Genomic DNA, 11,484 nt, shown 5'->3' on the forward strand with positions numbered 1-11,484 from the left:
AAATGACCATAAATCCGACTTATAAATAGGACTCTGAACCACAGATCAAAAAGTCATCACCTGAATCCATCTGATCATACATCTGAAAGAAACACCCTCCCCTCACAGGTAAGTTCTAAACAAGTCATCCTAAGGCGGATAATAGTCTCGACAATCGGGCGGAGATACTCAATGGGTTTGCCCTTTCGGGTGTGCCATTGTAGCTCCCTTAAGATCGTCTAAACCAAAAATCCGGGAAATGATCGGTCACCAGAGTCAATAGCTCAGAAGAAGTAACTAAGCCAAAGTGAAATATTCCACAATGGAAAGCACTATCGACTGAACCTCGTCCGGCTTGTGGTATGTCACGTTGCAACATTATACTAAAATAGCAAATGAGGAACGTGAGACCACACTAATCCTAGGTGTACACTCGGGCCTGGGTTTTAGCCCCGCTCAGAACACCCACCCCAAACAGAGGAACCACCTGCATAGAGGACGACAACAACATGATAGAATGATGCATGCAAATATTTAATGCAAATATATACTGGTTAGAATAATAAATGCAATAAATAACACATCACAAGCAACCTAAACTATCCTAAAACGCTAGGAAGGACTCGCTTAGGGAAGATGGACCAGCATAGGTCTCAGTCATGAGTCCCCAGCAGAGTCGCCAGCTGTCGCATCCGCGAAAAATCAACCGGCGAGACTCGAATAAAAACACAACACAGAGCCGCCACTGCGCGTTATTTATCCCAAAATAGGGAAAGGAAACGCTCAGAGAAACCTGGAAAGGAAATGGTCTTGCGACCAAAGAGAAAGGGTAAGGGAGTCGGTTACGCGAGGGGAAGGTATTAGCACCCCTCACGTCCTAGGTACTCCTAGGGATCCACGTTCTAAAATAAAGAATAGGTTGCTAAAACATCACACACACACACGGGGAACGCAGGTGGGGTTAGGAGAAGGGAGCTCGATAAGGTATCGCACCTTATGCCTACATATCTTGTCTGGAACAAGAATCAGAGCCACTGTAGTTCGGCTTACGCACGCCAAACAACACAAAACACACCAACAGATGGCAAACATGGAGCCTGACAACCACTCGATGGAATTACGTCAGCATCTGAACCAAACAATACAAAATGGCAAACATGGAGCCCGACAGCCAATCACTGGACTTACGTCGGCATCCGAACCAAAACACAATCAGATAACATGTAAACACACGCAAAAAAAGAAAAAGGTTGCCCGGAGTGGTCTCGCACGACCACCTGCCTACATACCTCGTCTGGAACAAGGATCAGGGCGATGTAGTTCCCCCTAAAGGGACTGAATTGCTAGCCAGAAACCAGGGAAAGACACACTACTAGGGAGCTGGACTCGAGCCTAGTGTTGTCATGCATCGTTACCCTAAGTTCAGTTTCTATCCTACTTGCATAAGCAAGCCTATCCTAACCAGGAAAGAAGCAAGCATACAAGCATACAAAATAATTCAAGCATACATCACATGAGAACAAGCATCTCAAACAGATATCCACATAGCACGCACTATAACCAAGCAAGTGGGCTCAAACAATGGGTTTGACTGCCAAAGCAAGTCGTCTGTACGGGCTGTGTTTGCTCTTAACCTTGCCATTACGAGGCTAAGGTGAAGCAGATGAAAAGGTGAAGTGAGGATGAGACCTCACAGCTCTTATCCCTGACCAGGGAGAGCTTCTGACAAAGGAGCGTGGGTCCAGAATGGAGGAACCCTTCTACGCTCAAAGACTCTGACTCGATTGTGCAACAGCACGAGATCTGGGGTTTGTGTCCCAATGCATCAACACACAGCCGTGTGAGCAGAGGGACGACACACAGAATAGTGGGGGATAGATTGCATATCCCTACCTTCCACCAATTGCCTTGATTAAGGACTTTACCTGCTTAGGCACAAAATTAAACAATCACAATCATCGCCTCTTAAGGAGGACTTCAGACATTTATTTGCCCGGCCAAATAACAGACCGGGTCTCCAGACTACATGAAGAACAGAAGTTATACCTCAATGCAAGTTGCTTAAGCAAAGCAAAGCAAAAGTTCACAAGGAACTGAGCAACTAAAAGTACCTGGAAACAGTCAAACACAGTTAGTACTCAGACAGACAAACCATAAACAGCAAGTGTTAATCAGTTAATCTATACAGATCAATGCACAACAAAGCAAGCTATAAGCTCAAGCCCAAGCTTCACAACCTACAAAACAATGTTATGTTAGTGTACAAACATCAAACAACATCAATTGCATTTAACTTGGATCATTCTCCATGAGCATTGTGCTATTCATCCTGAAAAATCAAGCAAACATTAGCAACAAGACCACTAGGCCAAGCCTAGGGTCCAAAGGCAAGAAAAATCCCTAAACAGCAAGGTATCTCTAACCAAACTCAAGTTAAAGTCAAACAAGAGTCAACACAATTAGTCCCATGTCCATATCATTCATTATACTCTTTCATGCACAAAACAATCCAAACTAGTTCAAATGAAGCACCAAACATGCAAACAGAACTATTGCATTCAAATCCATATCAAAACAAATCTAAAAATTCTCAAATAATTTACACCTAAACAGAGGATATTCAAGGTCTAGCATGTCAAATTTTAGCTCAATTGGGCAAATGGAACCATGTCAATGAAAATCAACAAAAACAGACACAAATACATGCTACAAATCACAACACCAACACATGCTTCCACTTCAAAAATTCACAACTCAATGAAAACAATAAAGAAATGGATGAGACCAAAACAGGGATGTTCTATCATGTGTCTATTACAAGCATATCAAATTTCATGATCATTCAATACCATATGAGCATTTCACATCAAATCTACCAACCTATGTCACATGAACTTGCAATTTTGACCACCAGAGATGAAAAATAGCAATCAATTTGAAAATGCCACATAAAATTCCACAAAAAATCACATAGCATCCTAACATGTTAATCAACATTCATGCAAAATTTCACATTAATCCAACAAGTATAGGTCACTCAAAAAAATCCAGCAAGTTGACATAATGAGGTGTGACACAAATTGTCACACCTAAGTTCAAAAATTTGTATCTCAATGGCCAGGTATCAAAAATTCATGAAATTTACATGTAAATAAACATCAACCAGTCCACAATCATCACAAAAAATTTCAAGAATTTATTTGTAACTATGAGCATTTCACAATGGAATTGGCCAAAGGTACCAAAAATGAGTACATGTTAAAAATCCCTAGGGCAAACACAAATATTACCATGCACAACTTTGACCAATAGGTCAAAAAACATCTACAGTCAACAAGGAAGTCAAAGAAACAATTCTCATATTTTTCTGAATTTTTTATGATTTTTTATGAATTTTTAAAAGTGTTAATGAATTTTTTAACATTTTTTAGAATTAATTTAATTAATTAAAATTCACAGTGGCAGAGTTGTAAATAGTTGCAGGCGGGGGCGGTAAACGCCTTATTTGAAAATTCAAACGGAATGAAGGATCAAACACACTTTCCATCATCACTTTCGCTCAGATTTTCCAGAAAACTCATGCACTCGATGAACAACGAACCAACACCAAAATGAGCAAACAGATACTCGTTGGAATCGTCTAACTACGTGGATCACGAATATGAACCTAATTCGACCTAACTGTTCCTAAATCTCCTGAATCGATCACGTTAGGGTTTTGGTTCGAAACTTCCAATCCAGATATCTTAACCTACGGTTCACTATAGTCAAAACTAAACATATCACTGAATTCTACATGGCACGAGCTTCCAAACGCACATAAACATTAAGCATATCTTGAGATTCGAAAAAATGCAAAACCTGGAATGGCAGTGTTAGAACTGGAGTTTCTTGCACGTGTTGGCCTCAAACAGTTGAAGTAGAGTCCTCAGGAAGGTGAATGATGTGCTTGAATTCACTTGATGTTGCTTCTAATGCTCGAAAACTCGATTTGCCATTGATGATGCTTGTGTGTGCAGTCACGATTCAAAGCCTTTTCCAATCCAAACTCCACAAACAGTTGGTGATGATGATGAAAGGAGATTGATGCAAAAAGAAATTCGAAGATTGATCAAGATTTGGAGAAGTTTGATGAATTTGAAGGTTTTGTGTTCTTGAGGAAATTGAGAGAATGTGATGAGTTTTTGGATCTGATTTGGGAAATGTGCATTTTTGTTATGATTATTGGATGATTAGGAATTTATATGGTACCTTAATCCAAGCTTAAACATGTAATTAGCCAACTTGCATTTGATTAGTGAAAATGTTAATTTTCAAGTGAGGGACAAAATGGTATTTTCACATACAAGCCAATGCCAGCTCATTGACAGCTCACACACTCTCTAAATGACATGTGTGAGCTGTTGCAACTTGTCTCACTCTCATTGGATGCATATTTTGGAAAATCACATGTGTATGGTACTTTGTCCAATTTTGCACTTTCATTCCACAAGCCAATTTTCAAACCATAAGCCTTTGCCAGGTAATGACGATTCCAACAAGTTTCAAATACCATTCATGAGGTGTTGCAAAAATCCCCACTCAAAAATTCCAATTATTTCACAAGTTGGACAATTTTGCCCCTGGTCCATTTAACTGTCCAGTTGAAATTTGACTTTTTGCATTGGCCACTTTTTAGAAAATCCAATTATGCACCATGAAAGTACATGTCAAATGGAGTTTGTGCATATAAAGAACTTGCAATTTGGACAAACCATGTGGAAGTTATGGCCTCCTGATTATGGGTCATTTTTGAATTTCACTGAGCCATAATTTTCCAACCATACATGGGATTTTCAAGTTCTTGGACTTTTTGGAAAGGCGAGAACAAGATCTACAACTTTCATGTTGAACAAAGTTTCATTTGAAGCTCCCTTGGACATTTTATTTTGAGGTCAAAAACTTTCCATTTTTGGAAACTTCAATTACAGGTCACTTTCTATTTTTGGCAGTTTTTGTCCTGACTTGATTTTCTTCATTCTTAAGCTTTGCAATGTCATTTAACACTTGTTCCAACATGATTGAAGTGTATCCAACTCATTTCCACCTCCAAATCCATCAGATCATGTACAGTTGACCACAGTTGACTTTTCAACTGACAGATGAATCAGGCAATGCATAGATCAAATTAAGCCCCAATCTTCAACTGAAATGGCTCAAGGGTGACACCCTAGCCTCAATTAGCTCCATATAATCACATAATGAACCCCACAACCATCATAAATCCCATCTCCTGATCATGCCCTGACTGGCCCAATGCAACTGATTAGGGTTGACCAGTGGTCAAAACCCTAATCTCAAGGAATCTTCTTCAATCTCCTGATGACATCCAACCATGATGATGATGATGTATCATTGCAATCAAGATGAAGATCAATGTCCATTGAGAATCACAAAACCCTAATTCACTGCCCAATCCTCAGATGGCCAATGATCAGTCAATAAACCCTAGGCTTGCACTTTGACTTCCTCCTCTTCTGATCAAGACTTGGGAAGATAGCTTGCACAATGTAACCACATGATATGCAATATGCAATGCCTAATGACCTACAAATGTATGTAATATGATAATGCTAGTCCCAAGAGAGGAGGGCAAATTTTGAGGTGTTACAGTATGGTGATGACAAATACAGCTGACAATGGGAAATGCCCTAAAACCAATAATAACAAGAAATCGTTAATGTGTATATATGTCAAATACATAATTTAAGCAAATAGTTCAATTTAAGACAATTATATGTAATTACCTCTGGAATGTTCGGCTGAAAGGTACAGTTGATACTGTCTTTGTCCGAAGCATCTCTGTATACTGTTGAGGCGCTAGCCTCTCTTTCTCTCCTCAATGCATCAAGCTCAGCTTGCATGGCTTCCAATCTTGCATGAAGCTCCCGATTACTAGGAGCCTTTCCTTTTTTAATACTCAGGGAGGTCGGAGTGACTCCAAATCCCTTACCCCTCACCCGACCAGAATACTCAGGGACATCTAATGCCCGACTAAGTATGCCCTTAGTATCATCGGGAGATAAAGACTGAGATAGCTCCTCCTGAAAAATCAGATGAATACCGTATACTTGTCAAATATTTGTGTATAAAAATGTTATTCAATTAATGAAAAAATGTTATACTTACACATTTCTGGTATACGTGTAAAACTTCTTCTTGAGGAACTCCAGATTTGCCCACACGGGCTTCCTTCCACAAAACATGTGCAGGAAGAGATGTTTCTGAACTTTCCTCCTTCTGCAGCTACACATTAAGTCATACAATTTGATCAGATAAAACTAATATATGATGAACAAATTTGTTATCGCAATTTATAAATACTTACCATGGATTGTTCTAAGCGTCCATATCCGACACGTCCTTTTCGGTACGGATATGCGGGACTTGATGCTCTTTCCCGATTTGTAGCACTTATTCTTTGAAAAACCGGGTCTTGTCTTTTGGATTTGAAAGCTTCCCATTCTTCAGCCGATATCAAACTTTCATATTTTTTAGGAAGCTCCGCATCCACAAAATTACCATCCGCATCCTTAAGGAACTTGGATGATAAAAATGTCTGAAACCCTCTTAGAAGCTTTCCGGCCAATTTCATACAAAAACCTCTTCTTTCTTCTTCGATGTTAAAACATCGCTAAGAAAAACATACAGATTGATAGTTAGTATCGGTAACTGAAAAAACATAATTGATACCGTATAATTAAGGGCCAAATGATTGTACCTTTATCTCACTCCAAATTTTTTCTTTGGACTCATTCAGCTCTTTGTTTCTCCAATCATCACATGTAATGGGAATTTCATTCCTTACTAGTGCACCGATAAAACTAGTTAAGGTATGCCCATTAGGTTCTATAAGCTGTCCCTGGTTGCTCCAATAGACATCTAGTATGATGCCTCGAGATCTTCCTTGGACCACCCTTCTCATTACTGTGATGCCTCTTCGAATTTCTTCTTCCGCGGATACTTTTTTACTAACTTCCTCATGTTGGTCATCAGCCATGTCTAACCTGTAATAAACCAAGGAAACCATCAAATATCAAATATAACTTATAATCAAAGCAATTGAAAACAAAAAAATAAAGAAATCATGCATTATCAGATATAACTTATAATCAAAGCAATTGAAAACAAAAATATAATGAAATCATGCATTATCAGATATAACTTATAATCAAAGCAATTGAAAACAAAAAAATAAAGAAATCATGCATTATCAGATATAACTTATAATCAAAGCAATTGAAATATCCAACACTGATAACTTTGATCAATTCCATGCCTCAGCAAATGCGATTTCAATCCATGTGCGTCAACCTTACCAATATAACAACAACACAAGCAAGGACAATGCATTCGTCTGGGGTTTTCAGCGTGTTGAACAGCATACTTAACAAATTCCAAAACCCCACTCTCGTACTCTTTGGTCATTCGATCGGCACAGATCCATGTTTTATCCATGGTTTTCCTACTTATTAAAGTAAACAATTAATCCAGACGAAAATACATAACTAAGGTAGTATCTTTGAATATCCTAACAATTATAAAGTTCAATTCATTTTAAACTTCAAAAACCTATACATAACCAATGTTAATATAAACTTCAATAACGTATCCGATACGCCAATATACCAACTTTAATTACCTCATCACTTTCATTTTTACACCGTCAGTATAATTTTTTTTATACTGACAGGGCATACTAATAATTAACCCCTTACATTTTTTGCTTATCCAAAATTCAATACAAGACACCAAAAGCCAGTAATTATCAAGGTACATTATGCAGGATGTCAATAACAACAGACGACCTTCACAAATGTTGAGCAGTTCCTAGAGCCTTTTGAACTGTGTTATAGGCCATTTTGTGCAAGTAGCGATAGACCAATTGCAGATGGAAGCCTACCTAATTTCTTGAGGAAAATGTCTTCTCTTTGGACCTGATCTTCCTAAAACTGAAGAAATAGTTGATGTTCTAGATACTATCCATGTTATTAACTTCCTTCATACAACTTTGGTGCTCATATCATTTCGATGGCGACAGTCCCATATGATGTGCTTACTCTTAGTAACAACTTTCCCGAAGCCTGTCAAGACAAAGAAGTGTATGCTAACCTAATTTAGAATCGAGTGCCAACGGTAAGCAAATCTTGAATTTTAATCAAGCACCAAGTAATTTGCAAAGCCAACATAAGCCACTTACTCATACTAGTAATAACAACACTATGAAATCAGAGATGTCGACGGTAAAATTTGAAAGGAAATATTGCAGAATTTTAAGACTTTAGGCAGCCTGCAAATTAACCTAACCTCAACAAGTTTACTATATCCTAACACTTTTTTTCTTCCACACTAACTCTAACCGCAACTTGGTTCTAAATTCAAGCAACAACTAATGTTTTAATCACCAGGACAGTTTAACTCAAGCTAACTAGAATGCAATAATCTAATGTTCAGAATTTTAAGTCCAATTTTAACAGTATGAACAAATTGCTAACCAAATCCAACTTAAATCAAGCTAACTTATTAACCAATTAATTCACCTAGCATAGCAAGTATTAGAATACAGTTCAGTTTAACACAATGCATACTAATGAGTAATGACTACCAGAATCTGCAGAACATACCTACAATAGAAATTGTAGGTCACCACTTGATTCACATAATCCTCCTTAATCAAACAAGTTCAATCTACAAAGTCAGTTAACAAAAGGTTTTCAGCTAATTAATCTCAACCTCATAATAAATCATGTCTAACTTCTAACCGTTTAATCCCTAATACTAACATAATAACTAACTTCCATGTGACTGACTTCAAATTAATCTCAAATGCTAACAGGGATGCATTTACATAACATGTTGTTCCCTAACATTTCTAAAGCAGCAACGACATTTCACAAGCAGAAAAATGAAGTTAAATTTACATTTCATTGTGAATTTCATTTTAAAACTAATCCAACTAACTCTCACATTTCTAACCGACTGTGAGTTACAACAAAATTTCAATCGAATTTCAATTGAATTTGGAAACAAAATTTGAAATCGATATAATTACATTCACGCTTCATATTGAGCAAGGTTCATAACACTTTTTCGATCCTATTTTTTCATTCAACGTACACTATTAATATAACAGAAAATCCAGAAATCTCTCTCACTTTTCGCTCTCATCCATAGCCTTTGAAGCTTCACGTAAAAGCTTCAATTGGTTGAGTTGCAACCACAATCCCCACCCTCTCAGCGATTCACACAAGTGGCACGAAGCCAAAACAAACCTACAAACTAAGGTATGAGTAGAAGAAGAAGAGAATCACATTCAAGGAGGAATTTTGTTACCTTGTTGGAGTTTCTTGAGTTTCTTGAGTTTCTATTGTCAACTTCTAAACTCAGTTTTTATGAATCAAAACAACTTCAACAAGAATAATACACTAAACTCAGTCAACAAGATTATGCACATTCTCAACATTAGTAAACTACCGCAAGATTATAAACATTCTCAACAAGATTATAAACATTCTCAACATTCTCAACAAGATTATACAGTAGAAACGAAGAAATGAAGAAATATTGAAGAACATACCGCAAGAAATGAAGAACAGTAGAAACGAAAAACGAAGTCAACACCCAAATGTCGAGACACGTACGATTCTTCAAACACGTTCAATGATTGAAACCGAAAAATGGAAGTGTATTCGTGTTCGCTGTTATGGTTTTCGCTGATAGGGTTTCAACGTTCGCAGGAGGGAAAACAAAAGAACAGAGAACGAAAATTGAAATGGAGTCTGAAATTTTATTTTAATTAGACCTTAGACAGCGCTTTTGTGGAAAGCGCTTTCTAAGGTATGCCGTAGACAGCGCTTTCCAATAGCGCTTTCTAAACCCCCCCTTAGACAGCGCTTTTGGTTTTAATTTTTTTTAATTTAAAGACTTTAGACAGCGCTTTATCAAAAGCGCTGACTAAGGTCTATATTTAAAAGCGCTTTCTAAAAGCGCTGTCTAAGGGGGGGTCTTAGACAGCGCTTTTAGAAAGCGCTGTCTAAGACCCCCCTTAGACAGCGCTTTCATTATTTTTTTGGAACATTTTCCGTGTTTTATTTTAATTTTAACCTTAGACAGCGCTTTCTTTTAAAAGCGCTGTCTAAGATGCGCTGTTAAAAGTCATTTTTGGCGTAGTGAGTTTAAATACCCTGTTTTATGGGAACTCTTATTCCTACTTGTGAAGTTAAATTGATCCGGGCTGACGAGACTATTAGTTCCTCAAGCGAGGCGTTGGACCTCTCGGATAGGACTTCTATCAAGGCCTCAAACAAGACTTTGAACTAAGTTCTTAAGGTAGACTTTAGTCGCGTCTCCTAGGCGAGATTTCATAAAGGTTGTCATTAACAACATGTTGTCTATATTATCTTTCCCTCGTAACAAACTTCAAAATCATAAAATTATCCTTTTCATCATCGTTGCTGATAAGATCATTTAAGAGAGAAAGAAAAAGAAATATTTGAAAGCGATAATAAAGGAAAGAATATGATATGAAATGGGTAGAAGAGGATACAATCAGAAATTTTAAAAAATCGAGGACGATATGATAGAAAGAGTGAGTCATAAATTGAAATAAAATAAATAATAAAGAAACATAGAGGAAAAGAGAATGTGCAAAAAAAAAGATGAATAGAGAAAGAGAAAAGAGACGTTCAAAGTGGTTGAGAGAAATAAGATTGAGTATTTAAATCAATGTGATCTAAATATGTTTTAAAGTTAATATTGAATTGATGACGGAAAAAAAAGAAAAAAAAGTGAATAATGATGTAGTGGATACTCAGACTATTCAATTTAATGCTTACCTTTTATGACTTTTTTTATTGGAATTAAATTAATAAAGTTATTGAATGTGAAATCTGTTTTTATTTTAATTATTAAATATGAAAATAAATGATAAATATAATGTTTGAAATGCAATATAATTTCAAGTAAGTTATATCGTAAAATATATTATGTTTTAAATATTAAAATAAATTATAAACTAACTTAGTTAATTTATATTTGTGAGCGCTTGTAGCTCAGTGGATAGAGCGTCTGTTTCCTAAGCAGAAAGTCATAGGTTTGACCCCTATTTAGCGCGATAACGGTTTTGTTCTGAAAAAATTAAATAATTGCCTAACATAAATCAAAATTATACAATATATTTTCTATTCTTTCACATAAAGTTTATTTAAATTTTTGGCTTTTCAAAAAAAAATATCATTAATATTTTCACTTAAATGGTTTATTTTATTCTTTCATATATTTTTATATTAAAAAAAGGTTAAAAGAATTAAAAAAAGGATTCAAATAATGATTCTCAAACGAGACTTTGTACAAAGTCTCTTAAGCTAGACTTTAGTCGCGCCTCTTTGGCTTGATTCATATTTTGGATTCTGCCATAGAACACTCCAAGTACGTCAGTAGAGGAGTTTAGATACTCTGCTTTATGGG

At 36.6% G+C, this 11,484-nt stretch overlaps 1 non-coding gene across 1 annotated transcript; it reads left to right on the forward strand.

The window, feature by feature from the left end:
* The first annotated feature begins 11,058 nt into the window (after nucleotides 1-11,058).
* Nucleotides 11,059-11,131, forward strand: TRNAR-CCU (transfer RNA arginine (anticodon CCU)). Its single transcript has one exon. It is a non-coding gene; the product is annotated as a tRNA-Arg (tRNA).
* The last annotated feature ends 353 nt before the right edge of the window (nucleotides 11,132-11,484 follow it).

Source organism: Lathyrus oleraceus, chromosome 3, assembly GCF_024323335.1.
Source record: "Lathyrus oleraceus cultivar Zhongwan6 chromosome 3, CAAS_Psat_ZW6_1.0, whole genome shotgun sequence".
Lineage (NCBI taxonomy): Eukaryota > Viridiplantae > Streptophyta > Magnoliopsida > Fabales > Fabaceae > Lathyrus > Lathyrus oleraceus.